This window comes from Papio anubis, chromosome 13 (genome assembly GCF_008728515.1).
Source record: "Papio anubis isolate 15944 chromosome 13, Panubis1.0, whole genome shotgun sequence".
Classification (NCBI taxonomy): Eukaryota; Metazoa; Chordata; class Mammalia; order Primates; family Cercopithecidae; genus Papio; species Papio anubis.
The window spans coordinates 57,103,470-57,130,643 of record NC_044988.1 but is presented as its reverse complement, the minus strand read 5'-3'; the positions used below and the strand labels follow the sequence as shown (position 1 = coordinate 57,130,643).

Sequence of the window (27,174 nt, the reverse complement as noted above, 5' to 3'; positions counted from 1 at the left end):
TTACACATGGTTTGGGGGTATCTTTTGTCTGTTAACTACTTTAAAATACACATTCATCAAATTCCCACTTTTTGTCTTTTGTTTATAAACATTATCACTCACCTTGAATTGTGTCGATTAAGTGTTCAAGATATAGCTTCTTAATGTTTCTGTTCTCAATCTTGTCCCAGCTCAGTTGAGCTACATCTACCAATTCTTAAGAAACTGATTTTCATATTTTCCTCTTTTATCCTCTGAACAATATTTATTATTATTATTATGTCAGAGTCTCATTCTGTTGCCCAGGGTGGAGTGTAGTGATGCCATCTTGGCTCACTGCAACCTCTGCCTCCCGAGTTCAAGCAATTCTTCTACCTCAGCCTCCCAAGTAGCTGGCATTACAGGTGCATATGCCACCACACCCGGATTTTTTTACTTTTTTATTTTTAGTAGAGACGAGGTTTCTCTGTGTTGGCCAGGCTGGTCTTGAACTCCTGACCTCAGTTGATCTGCCTGCTTCAGCCTTTCAAAGTGCTGGGATTACAGATCTGAGCCACCACACCTGGCCTGAACAATATTTATTCTATTACTAATATCTTTCTACTATTTCTCTAAATCATTTTGATGAGAAGAATCTAATAAATCACATGATCTAGGATTACATCTGGGCCTGGCTTCTCATCTGCTGTTATCATTTAATACAGAATGTGATGCCCCATCATTGTAAATTTTGATTTACTTTTTTAGAAATTACAGCTTTGGTTTCTTTTCTCCATTATTTTGTTATTAACCCACAAAACTCTGGAGGAATTTCTACTTGGAAAATTGTACTACTTAAACTGCCCTTCAAAAAATACCTTGCAAACACAATGCTATTATAAGTTTTATCAACACATTTCACCCAACTTATTTATCCACTCACTTGACCATTTAGTTTTCTTTTTAGAAAAATAGTCTCCTTTTAATCCTGTTTATCTTGTATCTTCTTTTGCATTCATACTCCTTACTTCATCAACATAACTTATTTTTCACATCCCTCAAATAACTTTTGGTATTAGTTAAAATTATTTTCTTCCAAGGAATTAGGAATTTCTGGTTTGTGGGTTGTAAATATAATGTACATTTCTTCTTCCTCAAAGAGATCATATATCTAATATATAAATATCATACACAAAAGATCTTATGAGGTTTCAGGAATCTCTCTGTTGTAATGCTAAAATTCACATTTCAAACTAATAGATCATGGATTTAGTTGAATAATTTTCACATTCCATATATATTTTAAAACACTCAATAAACACTTTAGACATTCAGAAAGCACTTTAGTCAAATTAAATATATGGAACTTAAAACTTACAATGAGTAGGAAACAGCACTTTATTTCATGGAACATACAACTTATAATTTAAGATTTGTATGCTGAGATATCCATTATATAAGCCAATGGTTGCAAAGTGTGACAGTGTACATATCTTGTTGATTAAATGAGATATGCATATGAAAGTGCCTATCACAGCACTTGTTACAGTGAGCTTCCAATAAAGAGTTAAGAGTTGTTTGCTGTGGATTTATAAATCATAAAGTAACACAGGGCACAAAAAAGTGAATACTGTACGGATTTAGAAGACAACCTGGCATTGGAGAAGTTGAAGCATTCTCAAGTAAATGGGATGTTTCTGCAACATATGTAGAAATTCATAAAATGCAACGCAACCATTCCTGGAGCTTTAGGGTTTTTCTGCCTAGTGTCCTACTATTCTGAACATATGAATGCTCACTTTCTTGCTAAAAGTGGTTACCACTTTCTTTCTAAGTCTGTTTCCGCCTAGTGGAAGTGTAGCTTTTGATTTCTTTCTAGAACCTAACAGGATGTGTTATTCACTATACTGAATTTATTTGGCTATAAAGCATCTTTTTCTCAAAGTGAGTTGTAATACCTCCAAACAAACAAACAAAAAAAAAGAAAACACGTAATAAGAAATATATATATGTGTTTATAAATATATATTTATATATTTAATAATATATATAAAAATAATATATATATAATTCCTGATAGTAGTAGCTTTCAGAAAAATTGAAATACTGTAATTTTTATAAATCTAACACTTTAATCATGAACTTATATGACTTCTCCTGTGATAAGAAAATGCTCATGTATTTATGTTCCAATCTTCTATATGTGCCTTGACAAAGTTATACTTCTTAGTTGAGTACCATTTTTTTTTTTTAACTTTTATTTTAGGTTTGGGGTACATGTTCAGGTTTGTTATATAGGGAATTGCATGTCACATGGGCTTCTTGTACAGGCTATTTAATCACCCGGTGAATAGGCATAGTATGTGATAGGTAATTTTTTGATTCTCTCCCTCCTCCAACCCTCCACTCTTAATTAAATAGGCCCCAGTGTCTGTTGTTTCCTTCTTTGTGTCCATGTATTGTTGTTTAGCTTCCACTTATAAGTGAGAATATGTGGTATTTGGTTTTCTGTTCCTGTATTTTTTTGCTTAAGATAATGGCCTCCAGCTCTGTCCACGTTGCTGCAAAGGTCATAATCTTTTTTCTTTTTTATAGCTGCATAGCATTTTGTGTTGTATATGTACCACATTTTGTTTATCCAATCTGCCATTGATGAGCATTTAGGTATATTATATGTCTTTGCTATTATGAATACAGGAGCACCATCTTTCTACCATCTCTTTTTATTCTACCTTGACCATCTTTGTCACCTGAAGAGTCAAAGGTTTAAAGGAGGGGTCGGGGATGTGCAGAGGGGAAAGGATGAGCAGACGTCCATGGTGGTGATTCACTGAGATTTGTTCCTGAATGTAACATGTGTGAGGCTTAGAGTAATGGGCATGTAGAAAAGGGATGCTATACAGTTATCACGCTACATATTTGTGTATGGGAAACATGGGAAAGTGACAATATGCAGCAACAAAATACGCATCTATGTTGCTTATTTTATTTCTCTTTCATCAAGTAGATGGGAGAAAATAATGCTTTTTTAAAAAAGTTTCTTCCCCAGATAATTGAAACCGTAAAAGTGTAAGTTACTATATAATTTTCTACTGTATATACTATGTAGTATCTTGCTATTTTAGCAAGCATACCTATTTTATTTTCTATGTCTTCCTGAGGAAGATTCATAAAATGTAGGAAATGATAGCCATTCATTTGATAAGTTAAAAACTACCATATTGCATATTCACTTATCAGATGGATAACCATCATTTCCCACATTTTATGGCTCTTCCCTGGGAAATCTATGAGATATAAAGTAAGGATATTTGCTGAAATTTAGTTAAAGTAGCCAATGGTAAAAACTAAACCCTCTACTTCTGATAACTTAGCATCATGATTAGAAAAATGATTTGATGTGGTAACGCACATAAGAAAACATTTCATTTACAAATTATTTTGTTTTTATAATCCAAGAGCCTTTCTCAGTAAAATAACGTGCTACTGTGTGGTTTGATATTTTGCAGTACGTCGTAATCTGGGGTCTATTTTAGTACCTTGGAAGTCCTAGACAGGCATAATTTTCATTGCTATATTGCACATTTAACAAAATCTATTATATCAGCAATATATAGTCAGGTACATTTTAAAAGGCAGTGTAGAGTGATAATAAAAGTTTCATCGCTAATCACCATCATTTTACAGAGACATGTATTGCTCTGAATATTCTCTTTCACCCTCTTGTTATTTGTAGGAATTGATGAGTGCCGTCAGAAAGCTGTATCATGAGCTGCCTGCGCTTCTAAAGTATCCAGTGGATTTTTAATCACATGAGGTAAATGCCAAATTTATTTTAATTGTATTTTCAGGATGAAATGAAATAGGATTTTTTATTTTAAAATGTATTTTTATTATACCAAGGAAGAGGACAGTTTTATTTAATCATATATTTAATAATTTAATCAAGCATTTAATTAGTTCCTCTAATTTGTGTGCTCCAAAGTGACTGGAGGAAGTTATTGGCATGTTGACAATCCACTGCTGGGCTTATAAATTTTTCTCTGTAAAGCTATTATATATGTGATGATGTTTCTGACAGTCTGTATACTGTTTGTGTTTGCTTAACGTCATTTTATCCATTAAAACACCATTTTAGCATGTTCAAATATACGTCATATTTTATCCATTAAAACACTATTTTAGCATGTTTTAATACACATTTGAAAGGGTGATGAATGAAGATGTTTATTAATACATACAACAAAAGTTGTGATATAAGAGGTATATAAATTTAAATTTGTATAGGAGGTATTGTACATTTTAAATGAAAACTGAGTTCCTTTACTTTTTATTTCCCCCAGTAATACTAATGGCCTTACAGTGTCTTGTATATATGTGATGGGCGTGACTTTCTTTTCCTGGAATGTCTTGTTAGTTTCTTAATCTTTGCCTTCTCTGCTAGTGAATACTTACTGAGCATCACAATGGGTATTTTTGTTTTTGTGTTTTCGTATTTTTTCCAAATGTTGGAGAGTATATTGTGGCATTTACAACTGCTGTTTTCTTTTTACTACCTGAAATTACAGAAAAAAAAAATAAAAATAAAAAATAAAAAGAAATCTAGTGGTGCCCAGGAAGATTAAGTTTAGCTCATAACTGTTAAGAAATGTCTTATTTAATTCATCTAAAGAAAGGTGTATGGAACTGCATCACTTGTGTCCTCACGAAGGCAAAGAAATGAAGCACTAATACAAAATTGTCTTCTGAAAAAAAAATAAGTTTTCTAAAAAGGGAATATGCTTGCTTCCAGCCAAGTTCACTTCTCTCAAACAATAACAGACAGGAAGCAGGGAGTTGTACATAAGTGATTTACCCAGGTAGAAATGGTGAATACACACATAGACACAAAAATACACCTACACCTTAGTCTAGGATGGGATCTTGGGGTTCAAAGAAAACTGACATTCTTCATTTGCAGAAATATAGATTAAATATAAAAATACATATATTTCAGGTATAACTAGGGTAAATTAAACAGATACAAAATACACAATATTGGTCAGTTTTTTTAAAAAATTAAAGGCATCACTGATAAAATTTAAATTGTGAACTGCACAATGAAGCATATGGTTCACAATTTACAAGAGTCTCCATTATGTGAATTTGGATGAGATAATACATAAAAAATTGACAGCCTTGTGAAAAGAATTAGGAGAAGCTGCTAATTTGCACAGCACAAAACTGCCTGTCATTTATAGGGCTCTTCCAATCAAAAAGAACATTTAAGGACACTTAAAATATGATAAATTTGAAATGATTTGGAGACATAGTGAAATGTAATTGCTTTTTTTTTGAATATATCTGAGAATACTCTTTCACAGTTTCTTTAGTCAGTTTAAGTAATCCTGGTAAATTAAAACCTTTTTTCCCTTCTTGAATTTATGTGACATTCTGCAATATATCTCTGATTGTGGACCCAATGGACACTAGTTGTTTTTAGATATATTAAAGATGTACTTTCAGAGCATATAGTTAGGAGGTTGTTTTTTTTTCTTATCAGCTAAAAGTGAAACACACATTATTAATCTATGAAATTGTTCAAAGTTATTTAAAATTAATAATTTGTTTCATTTTTATGGGATTAAAAAATCAAATCCACATGCAAATTTTTCTGCACTGAGAACTTTATTTTAACCAAAGTTTAAGGCATGTAACATAGGAAGGGTGAAATGATAGGTCAATATCCTCTAGGTTCTAGTTCTAATTATTAAGTTCATTTTCACTTCCATTTTCATCCTCTTTGCCTAATAGCACTGGCTCCTTTTCTTTTGCCTGTGGATAAGATTTCATTTAAAATAAGAAAAGGAGATTTTAACCTTCCCCTACTACCACTCCACCATGGGTACTGAATTATTTACCATTATTTTATTGCTGATCTCCAAGAAAAATAAAGGTCTTCATTTCCTCAAAATCTTTATTGGGGTTTTAAAGATTATTTTCTCAATTCTAAAGCCATCCAGAATATTAAAAAAAAAAAAAAAAAAAATCCATGATATTAGTTAAGAGCTAGAAAAATTGTGAATATAGCAGAGACATTTTATGTTGTCCATAGAGTCATAGGTTCATGTTTAGAAGGTGTCACCAGTGTGATGACCAACCTGTAATTGGAATGTAGATGACAGCACAGGCATACTGAACAAGCTGTAAAATAGGTCAGCAGTGTGTATAGAAGAACCTGCCCAAAACTGTTAGCTCAGTTCACGTTGAAGGAGAACATTGATAAACCCAAGGATAACTGCCCAGAACAGACATAATAATTTGGGAATTTGAAGGTTTTTTTTATTTTTTTCTTTCTTTCTTTTTTTTTTTTTTTTTTTTTGATGGAGGCTTACCCTGTTGCCCAGGCTGGAGTACAGTGGCACAATCTCGGCTCACTGCAACCTCCGCCTCCTGGGTTCAAGCAATCCTCATGCCTCAGTCCCCTGAGTAGCTGGGACTACTGTCATGCAGTACCATGCCCAGATAATTTTTGAATTTTTAGTGGAGATGGGGTTTCATCATGTTGGCCAGACTGCTCTTGAACTCCTGACCTCAAATGATCCACTTGCCTCCGCATCCCAAGGTGCTGGGACTACAAGCATGAGCCACCGTGCCTAGTGGGAATTTGAAGGTTTGAGAGGATTAGGTATGACTTGTTTGGAGAAAGTAAGATTTAAAAGTGTAAGACATGATGGTAACTCTCTGTAAATGTTTTAAATCATGTCAGGTGAAAAGGAGATTAGATTTTATAGCTGTGTTTCTAAGGGAGGCCATGAGACATTTGGATGAAATGTGACCCAATATGAGAAAGGTTTTAAAAATAATATTACATGGGTTTAGTTAAAGTGAGAAATAACCGTGAAAATTACAATTTCTACATAAACAGAATGGGCTGTTACATAAAGAATTGAGTACTGACTCTAGAGATAATAGTTGGTGTGTTTCTTTAGCCAGCCAAGTGCTTCTCACAGACCATGCATTTGTCAACCAGTGGGTGGAGAAATAACACTTTACATCTCTTTTATTATTCTACAAGTCTTTGACGATCTTTTAGGTGGAGAAATAGCCTTTATATACATTTTATTTAATACTAAGTGATACTTTTTAAGCTATATGTTTTCTTAATTTAAAGTGATTTTAATATAAAGAATATTCATTTAAAAATGCTAGGATTGTTGTATTTTAATTCCATCACCAGGACATGGACCTAAAGCCAACTATTTACTGTACTTAAACATATATTAGTTCAATCTAGCTGAGAAAAACTGACAAAAGCACGGCAAAATATTTCAGTGGTTACAATCCCAGATCCAGATTCAGTATTCCTGGGTCTCTATTTCTGGATATGTCACTTTTGCAATTTATATTTGCAGGCTTAGTTTACTACTCTGAGAAAAAAAGGATAATAAAAGTACTGCTCACCATATGATGTCATTGAGGCTCATAGTATAACCAAGGATGGTAGGAAAGAGTGATTTGAAATAAACTATTACAGAATATATGCTTTGCCATTTACCTGACCTTGAATTAGAGCCTAACAATTATTTAGTTAAGTAGGAGTACATTTTAGAGCCATTTTAAAGCATAGATTAATGCCAAATATTTTATGGGTATTTTACTTATTATTGTCTATTGATATAGGGTTCTAGATTGGATAAAGTGTTGGCCATTAATCATATTTCTTTTCATGTATTGGATAAAACCAGTTATTTCAAAGGAAAGACTTGATATTGGTTGTATATATTTCCATTTGTATGTCTCTGCAGAAGTATAGTAGTAGCATGTTCAGGTATATATTCTGATTAACCATATCTGCTTCTGAGAAGTTACCAAAATTATGCACGTTTTCAAACCCATAAATACATTCTTAAAAAGTAACACTAAGCCGGACACGGTGACTCACACCTGTAATCCCAGCATTTTGGGAGGCTGAGGAGGGTTGATCACCTGATGTCAGGAATTTGAGACCAGCCTGACCAGGATGGTGAAACCCCATCTCTACTAAAAATACAAAAATTAGTTGGGTGTGGTGGTGCATTTGTGTAATCGCAGCTACTCAGGAGGCTTAGGCAGAAGAATCGCTTGAACCCGGAGGCGGAGGTTGCAGTGAGCCGAGATCGCGCCATTGCACTCCAGCCTGGGCAGCAAGAATGAAACTCCATCTAAAAAGAAAAAAAAAAAAAAAAAAAAGTAACACTAAATATCTATGGTCTGGTACTCATCATAAAATACATACATCATAACTTCTACCAGCCAATATTGATCATCAATGTAGGTGTCAGAAATAATGTTGAGGAATGATTGCCTGAATGATATTAATCCGTTTCATTCATCTACATAGCTTTAATTTTACCAATGGATTAAACAAGGCTATTAAAATCTTTATATTTTCTCCATAGAAGTGCCTTCACTAAACCAAAACTTGAATCAATGCTATCAACTTACACTGATCTGTATTATAAATGCTGGAAGTTCATGCTTGCATGTAGTAATATTATTCATGGTGTAATTCACGGTGTGTTTTTCTTCATCCTTTATGAAGTTTCTCCATTCAGGAGACCATGGTACGTATTTTCCTTCAGTCTCACCACTCCAAATAGCAAGGTTTTTTTATGGCGTCTCATTTATTTTTAACTTACGATTCTATTGGATCATGCAATAGATTTATTTGCATGTGTGTGTGGAATACTAGGAATTTCAGAACTAAATCTGTTGCATATATTTGTCATGTAAACAGAATCTAATGGCATACATGGTAGTGAAGCATAACTGCTCTGAGATCAGTCTAGGTGTGGATCCCATATCTTTTATTTAGATCTAGAGTAGATTTGATCAAGTTGCCACTGCATTTTTCTCTTCAGTGTTTATGTTATGGTTTTGTTCAGAAGATTAACACTCTTGATAAATGTCAGCTATTGCCAATATTAAAGTAAGTTCTCAAGAAGCATCTCTTTTTCCACCACCTTTCTTGGCTTACTAAAACACATTTTCATGCATGTATTTATTTGCTAAATCTTTATTGAGTACCTATTGTGTTCGCTTATAACTCATATATATATGAGTTATATAGATATATGAGTTTTATATATATAAATACATATATATGTAACATATAAATACATATATATGTTACATATATATGTAAACGCATATGTAAATAATATAGATGAAGTCCTTGTTTTCATAGACCTTATGTTCTAGATGGGTAGTTTTGATATGGAGTCCATTAATAATAAAAATATTTGAAAGAAAATATTCAGTAATAAGTGCTAAGTTAAAAGTAAAACAAGGTGAGAGCTTGAAGAGCTGGCTACTTTGAATTGTATTGTCACTGTAGATATATTTTAAGCTGGGACCTGAATTATAACAAGGTCAATATCTGGAACATCTGTATAATAACTACAGAAAGAGCTTTCTGGGAGACAAAAAAATCTAGTCCCCAAGAAGAGGATATAATGATCTCATTAGAGAGATTCCTTGGTTCTGTGTGATAGCCATTCGATGAAAATTTATCTCTTTCTCTCTTTTCCTTTCAAACTGAAAGGCCCTTCTACATGGAGAAGCCCAGTCATCCTTCTTCCTAATACTGTTCTCCTTTTTATCTTATCTCAAAAGGTTAAACTGACCAAAGTCTTACTCCCTATTCTCTCTCTGACCTATTTTTCCCTTGAAGGCATCCAACCTGATCAACCTAAAATCTACTATTTGGGCTTAAATCAAGAGTGAGCAGTAGAGGTCGCTCAGACTTCTAACTAGACTCTGGTTCCAGTCCTGTTTATCACAGCGCTATCGTAGCATATAGGTCTCAAAGACTGTTTAATAAGAAAGTGGAACTTAGTCCTCTTTTGTCATTGTTCCTTGCAGATAGCTCCCCTAGGAGTAACAAAAAAAGCAGTACTGTGGGCTGAGGAAGAAGTCCAATCATCCTAGATTCCCTTAGCCATAGTCTTACCTAATTTCTAGTAGGTACTAATTTTATCCCTAGCATTATTGTATCTGTTTTAAATTTTTTCCTCATTTATTTTTATCCTGCATCAAAACCAACTTATGATACCATCCCAAATCCTCTTAAGAATAAAGCAGGACACAATATCCTCTCCCAATATAAATATTTAATTTCTTTCTTCTCTTTACCAAATATCTCATGTTATCTATAGATAGCATTTTTGTTCCTCATGAATATTGTAGTATCATCAGTCTTAATAAGGGGCTTAAATAACTCAAGACTTTTTAGGTATAATAATTCAGATATAATCTCTTCCAGGAATATTGGTCCACTTTTTGTGTTTATCTCAACTCAACCCTATATAATCCTTATGCATTTTGTCAGCAGTGCAGGACTTGTCATGACTCAGCAGTCATCTTCAGCATACAGCAGACAGGGGAAGAGAAAGGAGCTAAAATTAAAAATAACATTTTAAAATGTTTTATGTGTTCTTTATATACCCATATATATTTTCAGTCACTTATAATTTGTGAAAGATATTAAAATATTATTAATACATACTTTGGAGATATGAAGCAGAGGAACTTATTCCAGTTTTTAGTTTGCATTTTCTTCAAGGTCTTTCCCAGTATTTTGCTCATGGTAAGAATTGAATTGCAGCAAATTGTGTTTGCATTTGTTGCATGCCATTCTCACAGGGCATGCAGGATATCTAATCAGAATATAACTGCAGGCCGGGTGCGGTGACTCACTCCTATAATCCCAACACTTTGGGAGGCCAAAGCGGGTGGATCACCTGAGATCAGGAGTTCGAGCCCAGCGTGACCAAAATGGTGATACCCCATCTCTTCTAAAAATATAAAAATTAACCAGGCGTGGTGGCCAGCACCTGTAGTCCCAGCTACTCAGGAGGCTGAGACAGGAGAATTGCTTGAACCCGGGCAGCAGAGGTTGCAGCAAGCCAACATGGCACCACTGCACTCCAGCCTAAGCAACAGAGCAAGACTCTGTCCCCACCAAAAAAAAAAATACAACTGCACCTCAATATGTTAGCAGCAGCATCTACTTGTCAGCAGAAAAGAAGTTTGAAATGAATTTAGATGACTTTTTTTGGCCCGACAGATATAATTCCTAATCTATATTTATTTCTATATCCTCCTAGTTACAGAAGATAATAGGGAAGAAGAGTAAAACTCCATTGAACGCTCACACATCTTAATATTCTTCTATTTACCTCTATGAAAGCTTCATTTTCCCAGGGAAAGTCTCATTTTTGGTTATTCACTATGTTGGAAATCAAAGTCTTTTTTACTGAATGATCAGAAGTTTAAATGGTGTTGGATCTCTTTGGAAATAGGTGAACATTGTTTTTGTTTCAATATTCATTCAGCAACTTTTATAACACTTGCCAAGTGCCCGGCACTATTTTAAGTACTTTGCCCGGCACTATTTTAAGTACTTTGCAATATTTACATAATTAATTCACATTATAGCCCTACAGAATGAATACTGTCATTGTCCCCATTCTGCAAATGAAGAAACCGAGGGCTAAAGAAATTAATTAACTTGCCCAAGATCACACAATTGATAAGAACAATATATTACATACCAACATGTATTTAGCAACGAAGGCCAACAATTAGTATTTTCTGAGAGCATATAGGCAGCAATGACAAATGTGGACATAGCAGAATAAAAAATGGCCCTCTCTCTGTTCTTTCTTCAAAATCTCCTATCACTTGACAGATTACATGAGGAGGTGTGACTTTAAAGGTGGGTAAAAAGTTGATAAATATTAACTTTCTAAGTCTGTGTCAAGAACAATTTAGACAGAATAAAAAAAAAAAAAAAGCACCAATTCCTTTTGCTCGTAGCCTAAATAATTGTGCCACTCAGTCTAAATTTTCCCCTCCGAAAAGGATACAAGTAAGATTAATCTCAGCAGGCCTCTGGTAAACCGATTTGCATTGGGCCCTGCTCTGGATTCTGATTACATTTTGCCCTACTGTTGTGTGACACCTAGCATTCTTGGAATCTTTTTATGACTCTGAGTGCACGCTCCACATGTAATTTACCGTAGCATTAAAGAAGTTCAACATCTAATTAATTCACCGATCAACTGTCAGAGCCTGTGATCTTTTCCTAGTTCACTGTTGAGTTCCCTGTGGGAGAATCAGTATTCTGAAAGTGCCACTTCCATTATGCTGTGTGTGGCGTTCGAACAAAGTACTAAGTTATGCTGCTTGTTCATGGAAAATATGCCATCCTCATGAGTACCTTGATGACTTTGTTAAAAATACCTCCTGCCACCCCTGTTCTCTTCTTCTTATGAATACTGTGGCTCCATAGTACAAGGTTTTCACAGCACCACAAATTGAAGAAGGAATATCAGCACATCTCAGTTTCCTAACCTGTGCATCTCTCTTGAGTTTTTCTGTTTTATCCTTAAGAAACTTTATCCCATTTGGCTTTCTAAAAATGTGATTTTAAATCTGTCATTTTTGAAGATTTCCATGTCTCAAATTTTTCAAAATGGGAACATTTTACATGCAATAGAAATATTCATGGCCACTTCATGTTTCATATGTTTACAAAATTATATCCAGGTTAACATTTCTATGAGTACTTTCACAACAAAAGAACAATAGGAAGGAAAGAAATAGTGCTTATAAAGTTGTAGAATCAGTTTATTTATGATATCTGCTTTGATTAACCCCCAAACTTACATGCATAATACAACAATCATTTATTGTTAGCGATCCACGAGTCCCTAACAACAATGGGCAGGCAGTTTTGATGATCCTAGGTTCAATATTGTACCTAAGCTCACTTACGCATATGAAGTCAGCTGTAGAGCAGGCCAAGGCTGGCTACTCCGGGATGGCCTCGATCATCTATTTTCAAGTTTCTGGCAGATACAACAGGAGTGACTGGGTCACATGTCTCTCATCATACAGTGGGGTAGCTTAGACAGATTCACAGAAGGGATAGCAGGATCTCAAGACAAAGAATAGTATTTACAACTTCTTGAGATCAGTACTTAGAACTGGCCCAGCATTTTTATTTATTTATTTATTTAATTTATTTATTTATTTATTTTGCTGCATCTTATTAGTCAAAACAGGTAACAAGCCTATCCCAGATACAAGACATAGACAAATAGACTCCACCTCTGGACAGAGGTAGTTGCAAGGTCACACTATAAAGGCAGTGGTGAGAAATTGGGACATTTTTGCAGTCTACAACAGTTAACTACCTGGCAGAAGTTAATGGTCATCTGGACTTGCCCCCGGTTTAGTTTCTGCAATGCTGTATTCATTCAGTCGGTTCCTCAATCAAAGACAGCTCTCCTTCTCAAGACGACAGAAAATGTAGCATCAGAAGAGAGATATGACACATTCCATATTCATGTAAAATCTTTTATTTTTGATGCTGCCTCTTTTTTATTAGTTGTATTGAATATGGAGGGAAACAAACATTTTAAAATATATGATGGGTAGGTGAAAGTATACAATGCATAACCATTAGGCCCAGAATCTTGTGTAAGGAAAAAAAATAACATATCCTGAATTAACAAGTATGTTCTTCCTTAATCCAATCCCTTTCTGTGGCCTCTCAGAGATAACTTTTCTTTTGAATTTTGTTATCATCATTTTTCTTTTTATTATGATTTTAAGCTATATTTTTACCAATATATATTTATTGTGAGATATATAAATTATAAAGTTTTGAAATATATAAAATACATTAATGGAACCATACTGCTTCTCTGCCACTCAGCTATAGCTTTGAATTTTGTATTTTAGCTGAGGTAATTAGTCTATTTACATTTATTACAAATGCTACCATATTTTTATTATGTCTTCACTGTTATCTTTGTTTTTTATTTGTCTAATTCCTTTTATCTTTGTCTATTTCTTGGATATTTTGAATTGATTATTCTCATTCATATTTCTTTCTGTTCAATTAATAATCATATTTTAATTTCTAATATAAACACTAGAAAAGTTATGATGCATAAACTCATCAAAGTGTCAGTTTTAATCTTTATTCACTTTCAAAATAATATAGGTGCTCATAATAACTTAACTATAATTATTTTATATGCAATTTTTATATATTTTAGTTCCATTACAGTTTTTAATCCAGATGACAACTTCATTTTTGTTTAATATAGATAAACAGGCATATTGGTCACTGACATTGCTCATTATTCCTTCTTATATCTGACATTTTTCTTCTGAGATTATTTACTTCCTCCTGCAGAACATTTAAAATGTCCCTTTATAATTATTGGTAGCAAGAGCTCAGTTTTTGTTTGTTTATGAATGTCTTTATTTTATTCTCCTCACTGAAAGTCATTTTTTAAAGCATATGATTGTAAGTTACCAGTTATTTTATTTTGTTACATTCCACCTATTGCTACACTGGTCTCTGGTCATCATCTTTGCGATTCAGAAGTCAGCCATTGGCCAAGCATGGTAGCTCATGCCTGTAATCTCAGCAGTTTGGGGGGCTGAGACAGGTGGATTGCTTGAGCCCAGGAGTTTGAGATCAGCCTGGGCAACATGGCAAAACCCTGTATCTACAAAAAATACAAAAAAATTGCTGAGTGTGGTTGCATGCACCTATAATCCCAGTTACTCGACAGGCTAATTTGGGAAGATGACTTGATCCCAGGAGTTCAAGGCTGCATTTAGCTATGATTGTGTCATTGCACTCCTGCCTGAGTGACAGAGTGAGACTTTGTCTCAAAAAAAAAAAAAAAAAAAGATAGAAAAGGAAAAAAAAAGTATAAAAGTTACCTTTTAAGCTATTGCTTTCTTTGAAGAAGATAATCTTTCCTCCTACAATATTTAATGTTTTTTCATTGGCTTTAGTGTCATGCATTTGTACTATATGTCCAGGCATTAATTTCCTTTAGTTTACATTTTTTGAATTTTAGATAACTTAATCTTCATATTAAGATCTTTCCTCAATTCTGTAACATATTTCACTCAGTGTCTATCTGTATATTACCTCTATTCATTTTTCTGTCTTCTTCTCTTCTGGAAACCCAAAAAAGCTAAAAGTTAGTTTCAGTGCTATATTTCCACTGTGGATTCTAATATGTCCTTAATTTGTATTCTCCAAATTAAGTTTTATTTAATATTTGAAATTGTAGCATAATTTTATATGTAAAGCAAAGTTGAAATAATAATAACACATAATTTTATTTACCTTCAACCTCTATTGCCAGCAGTTAACATTTTACCACATTGCATTGTCATCTTGCGGTCTTTATGAAACATTTAAGGAAAACCTGAGGTATTATATCTCTTAACCCTGAAGATACATTCATATGATTTCCCTTAAACTAGGAATGTGTTTTTCGTAACCATAGTATAATTATAAAAATAAGGAAATTTACATTGATATGATAATGTTAACTAATCTACAGGTATTATGTTAGTTTTCTATTGCTGTGATTACTCCAAAATATAGTGGTTTAAAAACAAAACAAAACAAACGCTTGTGGACAACCTCCCCTGCCCCCATCAAAAGACATATATTGGTGGATTGTATTAAAAAAAAATAAAATCTAGCTATATGCTTTCTGTAAGAGACAAATTTTAGTTCTAAGGACATGCATAGATTGCAAATGAAAGCTATTCCATGCATATAGTAGTTGAAATAGAGCAAACATGACTATATTAATATCAGACAAAATACATTTTTAAGTGAAAAATTGTTAAAGGTTAAAAGAAGAACATTATATAATGGTAAAAGAGTCAGTTCACCAAGAAGATATAATAATTATAAAGATATATGCACCAAACATCAGAGCTACTAAACAGCTGAAGCAAACACTGACAGAATTAAAAAGAGAAATACAAAGCTCTACAATGATAGTAGGAGACTTGAATTTTCCACTTTCAATAATGGATAGAACAACTAGCCAGATCAGAGAAGCACAGGACTTCAACAACAGTATACACCAATGTGACTTAACAGACATATGTAGAACACTGCCCAACAATAGAAGAATGCACATTTTTTCTTAAGTGCACATGGAATTTTATCCAGGATAGACCATATATTAGGTTATAAAACAAAACAATAAATTTACAATGATTAAAATCATACAAATTATATTTTCTGATCAGAATGAAATAAAAGTAGAAATCAATGGAAAATGAAAACAGGAAATGACAGAAATATATGGAAATTAAACAACACACTCAAACCACCAATGGGAAAAAGAAGGAGTCACAGAGGAAATTGGAAAATATCTCAAGAGTAATGAAAATAAAAACACAATACATAACAACTTGTGGGAGGCAGTAAAAGCAGTGTTAAGAGGGAAGTTTGTAGCTATAAATATTTATAAGATGGAAGAAAAATCTCAAATCAACAATCTAAATTTACATATTAAAGAACTAGAAAAAGAAGAATGAACAAAACCCAAATCTAGAAATAAGTAAATAATAAATATTATAACAGAAATAAACAAAATGGATAGTAGAAAAACAATAGAGAAATTCAACAAAACCAACAGTTAGTTCTTTGAAAAGAGCAAGAATATTGACAAACCATTAGCTAGACCAATTAGGGAAAGAAAAGAAGATATTACTACTTATTTTATATCAATGAAAAGGATTATAAGAAAGTACTATCAGCAATTGTATGCCAACAAATTGTATCGTCTTAATGAAATGGACAAATTTGTAGAAACATGCAGTCTACTAAGAATAAATCATGAAGAAATAGATAATCTGAATAAACCTGTAATTAGTAAAGATATTAAATGTGTAATCAAAACTTTCTCAAGGAAAAATATTTAAAAAGCCCAGACTAGATGCCTGCACTGGTAAATTTTATGAATCATTTGATGTAAAATTAACAGTAATACTTTTCAGATTCTCCCCAGAAATTGAAGAGGGGAAAACACTTTTAATCTCACTCTATAAGACCAGCATTACTCTAATGCCAAAGCCAGAAACAAAGACATTATGAGAAAAGAAAACTAGTAACCAATATCTCTAATGAATATTGATGTAAAAATCCTCAACAAAATTCAAGAAAACAAAATTCAATGTATAGTAAAAAGGTTATACACCATGACCAACTGGAGTTTGCTAATAGAATACAAGAATGGTTCCACATATAAAAGTTGATCAATGTAACACACCACATCAAGAGAAAAAAGAGGCCAGGTGCAGTGGCTCACACCTGTAAATCCCAGCACTTTGGGAGGTTGAGGCGGGTGGATCATGAGGTCAGGAGTTCAAGACCAGCCTGACTAACATAGTGAAACCCCATCTCTACTAAAAGCACCAAAAAAAAAAAAAAAAAAAAAAAGAAAGAAAGAAGGAAAGAAATTAGCCAGGCATGGTGGCATGTGCCTGTAGTCCCAGCTACTCAAGAGGCTGGGGCAGGAGAATCTCTTAAACCTGGGACGTGGAGGTTGCAGTGAGCCTAGATTGTGCCACTGCACTCCAGCTTGGGCAACAGAGTGAGATTTCATCTCAAAAAAAAAAAAAAAAAAAAAAAAAAAGAGAGAGAATAAAGAAAAATAGCCATGTCACATTATCTCAGTTTAAGCACACACAAAAAAATGACAAAAGTCAATAACCTTTCTTGATAAAAAATCTTCAAGAAACTAGAAATAAAAGGAAACTACCTCAACAAAATACAACCCATAGCTAACATAATATTCCATAGTGAAAGACTGAAATCTTTTTTTCTAAAATCAGGAACAAGATAAAGATAGTTCCTTTTGTTATTTATATTCAACACAATACTGGAAATCTTAGCAAAGCAATTAGGAAAGAAAAAGGAAACAACAACCAAATTGGAAATAAAGAAGTAAAGTTATCGCTGTTCACAGATAAAATTATCCTACATGTATAAAACCCTAAGAAGTCCACCAAAAACCCTGTTAGAAGTAATAAACGAAATCAACAATGATTTAAGCTACAAAAATCAATACACAAAATCACCTTATTTATGTACACTAACAACAATCAAGAAGGAAATTAAGAAACAATTGCATTTACAACATGTCAAAAACAAAAAACAAAACAAAAAAAAAACATACTTAGGAATAAACTTAGGCAAGTAGGTAAAAGCCCTATACACTAAAAATTATAAAATGTCGCTGAAAGAAAATACACAAATAAATGGAAAGGCATTTTTCATTTGCAGATTGGAAGATTTAATATCCTTTAGATGGCAATACTACCCAAAGTGATCTACATATTCTATGGAATACCTATCAAATTTCCAACAATATTTTTATTGCAGAAATAGAAAAATATATCCAAAAATTCATAAGACATTTCACAGGTCCCTAAATATCCAAGAAACCTTGAATAAGGAGAACAAAGTTAGAGGTCTCATGCTTCCTGATATCAAAACTTGTTACAAATCTTCAGTAATCAAAACAATGTGATACTGGCATAAGGACAAACATATAAACCAATAGGCTAGAATAAAGAACCTCAAAATAAGTTCTTACAAACATGGTCAAATGCTTTTTGTCATGAGTACCAATACCATTCAATAGAGAAAGGGCTGTCTATTCAACAAATGGTCTTGGAAAAACTTGATACTTACATGCAAAATAATGAGGTGGGATTTTTACCTTCTACTATATGAAAAGTTAATTCAAAATGAACCGAAGGCCAAATTACAAGAGAAAAACCTATAAAACTCTTAGAAAAAAACACTGGAAGAAAAGCTTAATGACTTTGGATTTGACAATGTTTTTTTTGGATGTGACACCAAAAGCACAAGCAACAAAAGAAAAAAAAATAGATAATGAGAATTCATCAAAATTTAAAACTTTGGTGCATCAAGGGACTGGAAGAGATGTTTGTTAATATTTCTATATGTTTTTAGCAGCATTATTCACAAGAGCTGAAGATTAAAGCACCCTAAGTGTCCATAAACAAATAAACAGATAAATAAGATATAGAGCATACATACAATTGAATGGTTTTCAGCTTAAAAAGTAAGAAATGCTGACAGATGCTACATCATGGATGAACCTGAAAAAGTCATGTGCTAAGTAAAAGAAAGCAGACGCGAACAGATAATATATAATATCACTCATATGAGATACATGGAGTATTTAAATTCATGGAGCCAGAAAGTAGAATGCTGATTGTCAGGGGCTGTGGGAGGGAGGAATGAGGAGATATTATTTAATGAGTACAGAATTTCAGTTTTGGGAGATGAAAAGAGTTCTGTGGATGGGTGGTGGTGATGGAAGTACAAAAATATCAGGGTACTAGATTCCATTAAATTGTACACTGAAAAACAGCTAAAATGGTGAATTTTGTTATGTGTATATTACCAAAATTAAAGAAATAAAAAACTCGAACAAAAGAAAACACTTATGTCACTTTTTTTTTTTTTTTTTTGTAGGTCAAGAGTCAGGAGTGATTTAGTTGAATGGTTTTGGATCAAGTCTTTATGTATGGTTACCTTCAAACAGTTGTTATATAAAGGCTTGCCTGGGCTTATGATTCATTTCCAGAATGGCTCACTCATCATGTAGCTGCTATTTGGAGAACTCAGTCCCTCACTATGTGGATCTATCCACAGAGTTGTTTGCTGTCTTAATGATTTGATGACTATCTTCCTCAGTGTGCACGATCTAGGAGAGAGAGCAAGGGTGAAGCTATTTAATTATCTAGTCTGGGAAGTGACATCTCTATTTCTACCACTATCTATTAGTTAGAAGTGAGTCACAAAGTAAAACTCACACTAATGGATAGGCGAATTAGGCTTATCTTCTAAAGGAAGGAACATCAAAAATTATTGTATGTATTTTAAACCACATAGACATTTTTCCAAATTTTGCTCCTTGTCCCTATAGCATTCATTATAGTAAATAGAAAGTGTCGGATCACGTCTCTTTAGTGTCCTTTAATCTCAAACTCTATCATTCATGATAGCATTGTGGTTACTATATTCTTGTTAAACTTGGGAGGTACAGCCCACTAATTATTGATACATTTTGGCTCACTGTATTACTCTGTTCTCACATTGCTAATAAAGACATACCTGGGACTGAGTAATTTACAAAGGAAAGAGTTTTAATTGACTCACAGTTCAGCATGGCTGGGGAGGCCTCAGGAAACTTACAATCATGGAGGAAGAGGAGACAAACACATCCTTCTTCACATGGCAGCAGGGAGAAGAATGATTGCCCAGTGAAAGGGGGAGCCCCTTATAAAACAATCAGATCTCATGAGAACTAACTCACTACCATGAGAACAGGATGGAGGAAACTGACCCCATGATTCAGTGATCTCCACCTGGTCCCTCCCATAACATGTGGGGATTATGGGAACTACAATTCAAGATGAGATTTGGGTGAGGATACAAAGCCTAACCGTATCATTCCACCCCTGACCCCTCCTAAATCTCAGGTCCTCACGTTTTAAAACGCAATCATGTTCTTCCAACAGTCCCCCCAAATCCTGATTCATTCCAGCGTTAACTCAAAAGTCCAACTCAAAAGTCTTATCTGAGACAAGGCAAGTCCCTTCTGCTTATGAGCCTGTAAATTCAAAAGCAAGTTTGTTACTTCCTAGATACAATGGGGGTGCAAGCATTGGGTAAAGACACTTATTCCAAATGGGAGAAATTGGCCTAAACTAATGGGCTACAGGTCCCATGCAAGGGAAACTTAGAATCATGGAGGAAGGGGAAGCAAATACATCCTTCTTCACATGGCAGCAGGAAGAAGAATGAGTTCCCGGTGAAGAAGGAAGTCCCTTATAAAACCATCAGCTCTTCTGAGATCTAACTCACTATCATGATAATAGCATGGGCAAAAACACCTTCAGGATGAGACTTGGGTGGGGACACAGCCAAACAATATCACTCACTGAGTTATATCAAGCACCATATGGAAAGAGTTTAATATCCTATTTCAAACGTGTTATGAATACTAGCTCAGTAAATTCCATCACCATTAGGATACCAGCATTTTCACACAGCCAAAAAAAAAAAAAAAAAAAAAAGCCTAACGATATCATAACTAATGATAATTGAGTGGTTGCTACATTATAATATTCTAGATGCATTTGCAAGTGTGAACTAATTTAATCTACTGAATATTTTACGAGTTGGATGCTGTTATTGTCTCAGTTTTACTGACGAGATGACTGACAGTGGTAAAGCTATGAGTCAAATCTAGGCAGTCTATTTCTAGTGGATTTACTTGTAACTATTGTGCATTACTGCCATGAAGAGGATTGCCTCCTCAAAAGCTGTGAGGCAACCATAAACCTCTGTGGTAGTGTAAAATCTCTAAGACATGGGAGACTGGAGTTGGAAGAAAACTTAAAAATCATTTCGTTTCTTCATACTATGAACAAACTGAAACTTGAAGACATTCGCTTATTTACAATTTAGGAATAAAGTTGAGGTAAAATTGAGGTCTCCTGATAATCAATCCAATTCATGTTCTATCATATACTATAAATATCTGGTAAGATGAAAATAAATACCCTAAACTTATTTTTTCCCACCAGGGACAACAATATAACTCTTCAATGTCAGATTTAAAGTCTGATTTCTAAAATGAATATGCTAGATATGCTACACATTAATTAAACATGAATTGCTTTTGCTTGCTTTCTTAGTACATAAAAGGGCTTTAGGGAAATGATTTGGATGACCCATGCATTTTTCACAATAATCTGGTTAGTTCAAAGCTTTTCTCTTGTCCTAAGCAAATATATTAGACATCATTTCTCCACTTATTTGTTTAAAAGTAATCCTTGAAGATGCAATTTGTGAACATACTTTGGAAAATTTCTTTTCTGCTTATCAAGTAAATAAGATATGCAACTAAGAAGACAAGTCATTATATACATACTCATTTAGCAAAACATTCATGTTATTTATACTATTTAGCATTGACATGTAGAATAAATAAATATAAAAAATATACTTCGCAATAACAGCATACATTAACATATTTATTATTGCTATAATGTTGTTTTATAATACATAGATTGTTTTAAAATAGTACTCCAGGCAGCTCCATATTTTATGGATTCCTGTAATCTTTAGCAAAGAATGATGTTCAAAATCTTTAACAAATGGGTATGTCATGTGCCCTGATGAATGAAAAGAGAGAACCAACCAATTAGAATAAAGATCAGCAGAAAACAATCCCGTAGAGTGTATATTGGATGAATTTCAGCTCTAATGTTCATTGTGAAGGTATGGAGATCAAGGTGCTCTGGTATTTGACTCTTATTTATATTGTGTTGGTTTCCTTGCATGAATTCTTCTCATTATCAGATTTCTTTCTAACAATAAAGCCATATCTGAGAGAGAAATAAGTCATGAAAACATTGAATATAGAACCAGGATGGTACTGTTTGATTAAATTTTTGTATCCTGTGATGGAGATGTATATTGTCCTCAATTTTTTAATTTCTCCCTCTAGGGACACTGGTGGAATATACTTCATCCTCTTATTGTTGGGTTGGGCTATGGCCTATTATAATTAGTGAGATCTGAGCAGAAGTGGCTAAGTAAGCCATATCCAAGTCTAAGCATTTAATTGCAAAATTCTCTAGCATTGTCTTTTTTTGAACAAGGTGACCGAAGAGGCCCCTAGCTCCATGTGGTACAGTCACAAGATTATGCAGCTTTCATCTGCCTAGAAATCCTAGTTACATGTGAAATGGTCTTACCTGAGGTGTCCACATGGTCGATACAGCATTTGTGAGAAATAAATTTCTGTTTTATTAAGCCACTGAGATTTGGGGTTTGTTTGTATACAATAAGCCTGACTAATGCATATTCCACAGGGTGCTTAATAAATATTTTTGAATTAGAGTATTAAACATTTTCTTGAAGATATCTAAGTAATTTTGAGGTTAATTATAAACTGTAGATAATATGTTAATCCTTGTAAGTTTTATCTGGAGCTTCAGCTATATCTTTACTATCAATTTAATTAACATACTTCCTCCTAAATTCAATATATATCCCAACACTGATGGGCCAGGCTTCAAATCTCATGTCTCACTCTGAGGCTTTTGACCTTTATACTAATATACTATGGTTGTTTAACAAAGATTTTGTAATTAAATTAAAAATGAATCAACTATTCTCTTCCTGCCTTTCTTCTTTCCTTCCTCCACCATACATGGATGCTTTTAATATACCTGAGGCACTACTTCCTTTTTTTTTTTTTTGGGGGGGGGTGGGATTTCAGGGAAATGTCTTACTAGATAAAAAGGAAACACCAAACTCACTGCCTAAAAAAACAGACATAATGTGTATTCTATATTCCTATTAGTTTCTTAAGAAGCAACAAGGTATGGTTTTGTAAGAATTCTCCTTTCATCGTTTGGGAACAATAATCTTTTGTCAAGTAGATAGCATGAACCTGCATATATTGGAAATTCTGAGATCTGCTTCTATGCCTGTAGTGGTGCATTCCTTTATGAGTTTCAGAAGGACCAAAAGCCTTAAATTGGAGTTGTTGAAACTGTCATCAAAAATAAACAAAGAACTTAATGTGGGATTAAGCAGTATCAAGCTTCTTTTTGGTAAGATTTTTAAACTTTTGGAAAGTGCCAACTTAGTAGTGGTATTTTATAAATGAAAAAAAAACTCACAATTAATAGTCTATGAAAAGACATTGACTTAACATAATTAAGTATATTATTGTTAAACCCTGTGTCTTAAACAAATTAGCCTATTGTTAAACCCTATGTCTTTAATAAATTAGGGAAGGAGAAGTGGTAAAGGGTAATATACAAAGATGAAACATGTCCTTGTCCTTATAGAATAGAAAAAAGACATATGCAGAAATTATTTATAGAAATATTTATAAAATTTTATAAATATTTATAAATATTTATAAAAATATTTATTAAAATATGCAAGACAAGATATGATATTTTAGAAACAAAATTCTGTGATAAAGGACAAAGGTAATTTCAATGTAAAAAATCAAGTTGAGGGCTACGTACTTGTGTGTGTGTTTGTGAATGAGGTAGCCTTCGAAGTTTGGATTTCAATACAAGTAAATAAAGTTAAATAGTAAATTGTGCGCAAAGGTAATAAACCAGTAACAGAACTGGATATGCTAAGGGGATGATGAATTGTCAGAGGCTGGAGAGGCTGAAGAATTAAATGGTTGTTTCTATGTAGTAATGGATAACTTCATAAATATAGATTGGCAGCCCATCAGAGCATGTGATACATGAATTTGCTTTAGAGACAGTGGCAGAAGGGCTCATTACAAATGTTAGAATAGAAAAATAAAATGATGGTAAAAGCTGTTGTTTTTTTAAATAACACGTTTTACTAAAACATAGTACATTAATACGATTATGGAAATTTTCACTTGCCTCAGCTATGTCTGCCAAATAGGGACTTACCCAGGGACTGTGGGGTGAAACCTGATGAGTTAGATCAAGCCCTTAGAGAGCTCTGATGAACATGGTGGCTGACTTCCGCAGGACACATTTGCTGGCTTCTGTTCTTGCATTGGGGAGCAGTGTAGAATGAGAGATTCTCAGAGATATCTCACTGGGACTCAGAGGGAGACAATCCGGTGGCTAGTCTTGTCCTGCTGTTTACTAATCATGTGACTCTGTCCAAATTAATTTTTTTTTTTGAGACGGAGTCTCGCTCTGTCGCCCAGGCTGGAGTGCAGTGGCGCAATCTCGGTTCACTGCCAGCTCCGCCTCCCGGGTTCACACCATTCTCCTGCCCCAGCCCCCCAGTAGCTGGGACTACAGGTGCCAGCCACCACGCCTGGCTAATTTTTTGTATTTTTAGTAGAAACGGGGTTTCACCATGTTAGCCAGGATGGTCTCAATCTGCTGACCTCGTATCCACCTGCCTCGGCCTCCCAAAGTGCTGGGATTACAGGCGTGAGCCACTGCACCCGACCATAATTTTCAAATATATCACACGTTAGTAGTACCTTTAAAATTGACTGGTAAGCCAAACAAAGGGCTATTACTTGCTTTCCCCAGATGATTAGTGTTCAGAGAATACAGTGACAGCGATCACTCTGGATAATGAAAATGTAAGTCTTATTTATAAAACATATATATGCACTGGTTTGTTTGTTTATTGAGAATGTAGAGAAGGGGCTCATTTAGTAGACATAAGTAGAAAGAAGAAAACAGCCAGGGAAGAGGAAATGTCAATGAAATACAAATGTCATTAGGAAACAGGACCTCAGAGAGGTCAGAAGCACAAAGAATTTGCAAATTTATTGGTGAAGGCATTGATCTTCCCACAGGGCTTTGACTAGGGAAGGGAGGATGAGGACTGTATTTGAATCTCAAAGGAAAAGGCGACTTCATCTGATGTGGGGATTTCATTTAGCCTTGGGGACCATCCATAAGCACTGGAGGAAGAAAAGAGAGCATAGTTAACATGGAACCAGCACTACATTTGTGAATTTGGAGATTTGGGCACGAATCTGCAAATACTGTGGCTGAGCTCTCTGAATGATAGGTTCACAAGCAACTCAATCTACTTTCTTAGATTAGGAAAGAGAAAAGAGACCCTGGACTAGAGTATTTGAGGAAACTCCAGGCATGTCAATTTGGAACAATTTTTGTTTTGTTTTGAGAGGTGCAACACTAGTATTCCAGTGCAACTCTGAGGGTCTTCAATTTTCTTTTTTCATTTCTTAATATAGTAATATTCCTCTAATTTGTCTGTTCATTGAGTCAGTTCATCAGACCTTTAGCTACCTCTCTATTGTTTTTTTTTGTTTCCCCGTCAGTAAATTCATTTCAACCTTCAACCAGTCCACGATGGCTCCTCCACTGTGTGAGGCTCATCCTAGTAATGTTCTTTAGTTTTTCGTACTGACCAAACTCAGTGTAATGACACAAAACTGTTCTCTGCCTTCTGAGGGTTGAATTAGGGGCCGTTCAGCCCTTCTGTACTCTCCCTTTGGTTTTTCCTTTAGATTTCCTTTTTCTGTTTGTTTCACATTCTGCAGTACATCCCAATCATGTGTGTGTGTGTATATATATATATATATATACACACACATTTTTTTTCACATCCTCAGTTTTCTCCTACCCCCATTCCTTTTTTTTTTTTTTTTCTCACATCTATCCAATGTTTCCAAGCTTTTACAATTTCTTAACTACTTTCTATTCTCCAGGAATTGAGGCAGAATGGAAGAAAATTAAAAGGTAACTTAAAAAAAAATTTTTTTTTAACTGATTTAAGTTGTACCATATAATTTAGGTTGTTTGGATGTATGTATGCTTGCTTTTTTTTTTTTTTTTTTTGGCAGGGCAATCTAGGTTTCAGGTTCTGCCACATGCTAGATGAGCTATTTGTAACAGTTTAGCTTACTTCTATTAACCTCAGTTTTTCCCCCTATAAACTAGTAGAACTGTTGTGAGGATTTAATCAGATAATAATTTGAAGTGGGAGCAACATTGTTAAGACATGCTAGTCATTAGGTACTATGGTTACTACTTCTAGTGCTGGTATTGCTGTAAGAATGTTTATAAGAATGTTTGGAAGCTATGTTACTGCTTCTTTTTAAAGGTTTCTCACTTTCTGGGAGTATGCTTTTTACTATAAAAATTCTATCTTCTAGTCTTCAAATTTGCTGCAAAGTGTATGTGTGTTTTGCTTTGACTGAAAACATAGGCATTCAAGTTCAGAAAGGTGAAAGCCATAAATTTTACTATGTCCAACATAGGTTTCTGAGTTGGTGTGCTATTGAAATAGGACACACTTATGCCAAGATGTAAAGTACTTCAACTCTTAGAGTGTCTGGGAAGAACTTGCCACAACTTCAGTCCCAAAGCTGGTTACCGCTGACCATAAGCAGCCTTGTCTCTTTACCGCCCCCTGCCATTTCTATATATTCTAAGACATATAAGTTGGGAGGCATTGAATCAATGAAACTGCCAACAGATAGTACATTCTGGTAGATCCTTTACCTATAACTACTGTGTAAAAACACAGAAACACACATACATATATTTGCTTTAAGAATACCTTTTATTTATTTATTTTTTCAAGTGAGGAATGATGTAAGAAGTAGACACCACTGGACTAAGAGTACTAGGACTTGTGAAGTCAAATCTTTCTACTGCACTGTGAGAAAGAGGACAATTGCTTTTGCTTTTCTTTAATTTGTTCAAACATGATTGGATATGAAAATTAAAGTCAAACAGAACAATATTTTAGAGAATAATTATAGATTACCTGTTAGAGAAATCTAATTT

At 34.0% G+C, this 27,174-nt stretch overlaps 1 protein-coding gene across 5 annotated transcripts in view; it reads left to right on the top strand.

Annotated features, from left to right (window-relative positions):
• LINGO2 (leucine rich repeat and Ig domain containing 2) overlaps positions 1 to 27,174 on the top strand; it is a 1,182,276-nt gene that overhangs the window by 470,324 nt on the left and 684,778 nt on the right. For all 5 annotated transcript variants that reach the window (XM_031654837.1, XM_031654834.1, XM_031654835.1 and 2 more), the window contains one exon: positions 3,695 to 3,775. The gene's annotated coding sequence lies outside the window, so the exon portion shown is untranslated. The remainder of the gene's footprint in view (positions 1 to 3,694; positions 3,776 to 27,174) is intronic.